Genomic DNA, 5,239 nt, shown 5'->3' on the forward strand with positions numbered 1-5,239 from the left:
AGATTGTATTTATTTATTTGACGGAGAGAGATCACAGGCAGGCAGAGAGGCAGGCAGAGAGAGGGGGAAGCAGGCTTGCTGCTGAGCAGGGTGTCCGATGAGGGTCTCGATCCCAGGACCCTAGGATCATGACTGGAGCCAAAGGCAGACGCTTCATGACTGAGCCACCCAGCCGCCCCAAGATGGTGGTTTTTTAGAGAGAAGTGCCTGCCTGTTTGTTTACTGATGAGAATGATCAAGAAGAGGAAAAAAGTTGGTGGGAGAGGATAGAATTGCTAGAACACTGTCCTTGAGAGAGAAGAGGCTTCGTGGGAAATGCAGCTGGGTAGCTGAGAGCTGGGATAGGTCATCCAGTAACCTAACTGTTGATCAGCAAGTGCTCTTTGTTTATAAGGGTGTTAACACTTTTGTTGTCCTATGCACTGCAACTATTTTCTCTGATTTGTATTTTGACTCTTAATAGTTTTGTTTTTTCCTATCAGAAAGTTTTATAGTAAAAGTGATCAGTTTTTGTTTTATGGTTTCAAGTTTTTGGCTTTGGTATCATGTCTATAAAGATTTTCCCATCCCGGGGTGCCTGGGTGGCTCAGTGGGTTAAGCTGCTGCCTTTGGCTCAGGTCATGATCTCAGGGTCCTGGGATCGAGTCCCGCATCAGGCTCTTTGCTCAGCGGGGAGCCTGCTTCTCTCTCTCTCTCTTCCTGCCTCTCTGCCTACTTGTGATCTTTCTCTGTCAAATAAATAAATAAAATCTTCAAAAAAAAAAAGATTTTCCTATCCCAAGGTTTAAGAAAAATTACTTATTTATTGGTATTTCTTGGTATATTTTAAATTTACTTTTTATATTTAAACATTAGTTCATCTTGAATTTATTTGGCAATTTGATTCTGCCTTTATTTGTTTCTAGAGGACTAGTCAGTATCCCCAAACTATTTTGAAAAATCCAGCCTTTCCTCACTAACTTCAAATATTTCCTTTATTAATCCTTGGATCCTATAAAATTTCTTGGGTTCATTTCTAGATGCTTTACTCTCTTCTTTTGATCAGTCTAATTCTTTTTGCCAAATATTAGACTATTTTCTTAGCTATAATTTTATAGTCTGTTTAAATATCTGATAGAAAATTTCCTAGCATTGTATTTCTTTTTTCAGACTAATTATGGCTATTATCTCTTGTTTATTCTTCAAGGTGAATTTTAGATTCAGCTTGTTAATTTCAAAGAAAGCCTTTATTGGGGTGCTTGGATGGCTTAGTTGGTTAAGAGCCTGACTTGATTTTGGTTCAGGTCATGACCTCAGCACCATCTAGCTTCATACTGGTGTAGAGCCCCCTTAAGATTCTCTCTCTCCCCTCTCCTTCTGCTCCTCACCACCCTTGCTCATGCATAGCAGGCATGCTCTCTCTCTAAAAAAAAAGAGAGAAAGAAAAGAAAGTCTTTGTAAATATTAGCTGGTTAATTGTGACAAATGCACTTATATTAATGTGAGATGTAAGAGAGGAACCTGGGTATGACATACATGGTAACTGTCTATATTATTTTAGAAATCTTTCTGTAAATCTATAACAATTCTAAAATAACAAGTTTATTTTTAAAACCTTAATTAGAATTTTGAGTAGATTGCATCAGGTATAAAAATTAATTTTGGAGAAGATTGACTTTTGAAAAAAAAGTGGATCTTTCTTCAAGAATGTGGATAGCAGGGGTGCCTAGGTGGTGCTGTCAGTTAAGCATCCAGTTCTTGGTTTCAGCTCAGGTCTGATCTCAGGGTCATGAGATCAAGCCCTGCATCAGACTCTGAGCTCAGGGCCATGTCTGCTTGGGTTTCTTTCTCTCTCTCCCTTTGTCCCTCCACCCACTCTCTCTAAAATAAAGAAGTAAATTTAAAATAAATAAATAAATAAAAGAATGTGAATGGCATTCCTCAACATTTTTTCAAGTCTTGTTCTGTGTCAGATGTCTCCATCTTGAATTTCCTCCTTTTCAAAAACTTTTTAGCAGTAATGCCTTTGGTTTCAAAATTTCTTTGAGAATGAGTGTGATTCCGTTCATATATTACAAGGATTTTCCTTCATGTCTTCACCTTGATCTACTCTGTCATGTTACTAACTTTCGTGGGACCTGTGGAAAAGATGATTATGCACACAGCCTTCACATTTGCAAGCCTCCGTATCACCTGGAGAAGCAGGGGACCTCTTAATCTTCAGAGCCTTGTGCTTGATCCTGGTGTTTTAGGAGCACAGTTTTTTGTTTGTTTGTTTGTTTTTTTATGTAATTGAGCATATTTGAGTAAACTTTTTCAGATTTAAGAGTGAGCAAGCTAGTTGGGTAGGACCTGTTAGGAATCTGGGCTGAAAAGCTCCTGCCCCATTTTTCCTGTGCAAGGCTTGTCTCACATGGATCTGGGACAGCCATTCTTGGTATCTACCAGCAGTTTCCAGCCATAGAGCCCAGGTTTTGAGAACAGCGAACCCAGTGAGTTAGATGAAATTTGGGATTCTGATAAACTATCACCTCAGTATCAGACACATTTAAGGAGAGAGCCAGATATTTCTTATATAGTCTGATTGAGATGGTCTATGAAAATACAGTTTGTGTGTGTGTGTGTGTGTGTGTGTGTGTGTGTGTGTTGAAGCAGGAATGAAAGTCATGACGAAAACCATCTTCCAAGTGCTAGGGGCCAGTAAAACTGTGGTGTGTTTGGACTGTGCTCTCCCTAAACTGTTGTGAGAAACTGAATTTAAATATTTAAAATATCTCTTAGGTCTGCTCTGAGTGTTAAATAAGAGGGAAAATGTCAGTCGGAGGCGGTTTGTGCACGGTTTCAAGTGGAGAGGAAGCCTGATGGCTCATATGGGCTAATATATACAAGCATTGCTGTCAGCCTGTTAACCATGCAGCCTGTGTCCCTTGTTAAACAGCAGCCAACGACCAGGCTGCATGAGAACTGAAGGCCTAGGAGCCATGACTATAAAGAAACTTTCAAAAGAGGAATCCAAACTATGTTTTGCTAATGATAGTATTGTTGGAACCAGCAGGCATCTTCCAGAAGGTAAGACCTTGAAGGGACCAGTACTCCTCTATAGATACCATGTTTTGAGGAACTCGCTGAAGAAATAATTCCAATGGCTTTTAGGTAACTGCTAGATTATGTATGAATCAAGACGTTTTCTGTAGCAGGGGACAGAAACCTGGTTGCAAGTGGAAGAGGTCAAAGGGGAAATTTTAATTTAGTAACTTACGTATTACCTTTTAAAACCTCATGTCTGGATTCAAGGACTCAGACAATGTCATTAGAACACTCTTTCATTGCCTTTTGTCCCTGCTGTTTTCTGCACTAGCTGTCTTCTCAGACAGGCTCTCTCCATCGTGGCAAAAGTAGCTCTGGTTTTGGGCATCTGTAGCCTCACAAGGAAAATACCTTCTTATTGTTTCTTCTCCAACAAAAGACCCAGGAAAGGCTCTCATTGGCCCGAGTTGGGTCATGTGGCTAGAGAGTGCAGTGATCTGATTGGCCAGGTCCTGAGTATGTCCTCACCCCTGGGGTCCGAGGCCCGGATCAGCAGAAAAGTGGAAAGGAAAAGGGCAATGTTTGCAGAGAAAGGTGGGCTGGATGTGGAGTGGGCAGAACAAGAGATACTCAACAGAGAATTAACACAGCCAAAGTAAGGGGCAGCTGGGTGGCTCGTTAGGTTATCTGGCTCTTGGTTTCAGCTCAGGTTGTGGTCTTGCAATTGTGTGATTAGCCCCACATTGGGCTCTGTGTTCAGTGTGGAGTCTGCTTCAGATTCTCTCTCCCTCTCCCTCCTGCTCACTCTCTCTCAAATAAATAAATAAAATCTTTAAAAACAAACCAACAAACAGTCAAAGTTAGTAAAAGTGGCATGAATTCTTTTCCCCTCCAGATGATTTTGGAGCTGGGTGCCCATAAAGATGTATGAGACCTGGAGGGAAAATAAATGAAGAATGATGCAGAGAAGCCTTCTTTCTTTCTTTTTTTTTTTTTTAATTAACATATAAGTGCTGTTTGTTTCAGGGCTACAGGTCTGTGATTCATCAGTCTTACACAATTCACAGCACTCACCACAGCACATACCCTCCCCAGTGCCCATCACCCAGCCACCCCATCCCTCTCAACCCCTCCCCTCCAGCAAACCTCAGTTTGTTTCCTGAGATTAAGAGTTTCTTATGGTTTATCTCCCTCTCCGGTTTTGTCTTGTATCATTTGTCCCTCCCTTCCTCCATGATCCTCTGTCTTGTTTCTCAAATTCCTTATATCAATGAGATTGTATGATAATTGTCTTTCTCTGATTGACTTATGTTGCTTAGCATAATACCCTCTAAGTCCATCCACATCCTTGCAAATGGCAAGTGTTTTTTTTGTTGTTTTGTTGTTTTTTGTTTGTTTGTTTGTTTGTTTGTTTGTTTTTGTGGAGAAGCTTTCTTTCTAATAATGTTCATGAGAAAAGTTTTCATTAAAAGGTACAATGGTAAGGGGGCGCCAGGGTGGCTCTGTGGGTTAAGCCTCTGCCTTCGGCTCAGGTCATGATCTCAGAGTCCTGGGATCGAGCCCCACATCAGGCTCTCTGCTCTGCAGGGATCCTGTTTCCTCCACCCCCGCCTGCCTCTCTGCCTACTTGTGATCTCTCTCTGTCAAATAAATAAGCAATATCTTTAACAACAAAAAATAAATAAATAAAAGGTACAATAGTTAGAATTACTATAGTATACTTTTTAATTAAAAGTGACACAAGATAGATTAGATTTTTGTTAAAAGTCAAATATGCATCTTTTTCTTGAGATCTGAACTGAAATGAAACATCTGAGGGGAGGAGGAAGATTCAGATAGCTGGTGGTTTTCTGTAGACTGTGCTTCTGGAAGAATTTTATACCATGAACCATCAGACTGCAAACATTACTTGTATTTTTTTGTTTTTTAAACTCAAATTTAACTTGGTTGTTTCACTTTTAAGTTTGAGGTTCTGTGCTGGATTCATAAAAGAAACTGTATCATTTAAATATTCTCAGGAACAGAACAATCCTTCGGCTTTTACATACACCCATTATTCCCACTATAAACTTTGAAATTACATGAAGAAAAGAGAATGGCCTGGCTGATGATGTTTGTGCAGAATTTTATTTAAATACTGCCCTTAGCACATCACATTCAGGCAGGGAAGAAAATTGCTTTCATGTTGAGCTGGAGGTGGTTATGCTAGGTTGCCACCACCAAAAGGAATCAA

The sequence above is a fragment of the Mustela nigripes genome, chromosome 1 (genome assembly GCF_022355385.1).
Source record: "Mustela nigripes isolate SB6536 chromosome 1, MUSNIG.SB6536, whole genome shotgun sequence".
NCBI lineage: Eukaryota > Metazoa > Chordata > Mammalia > Carnivora > Mustelidae > Mustela > Mustela nigripes.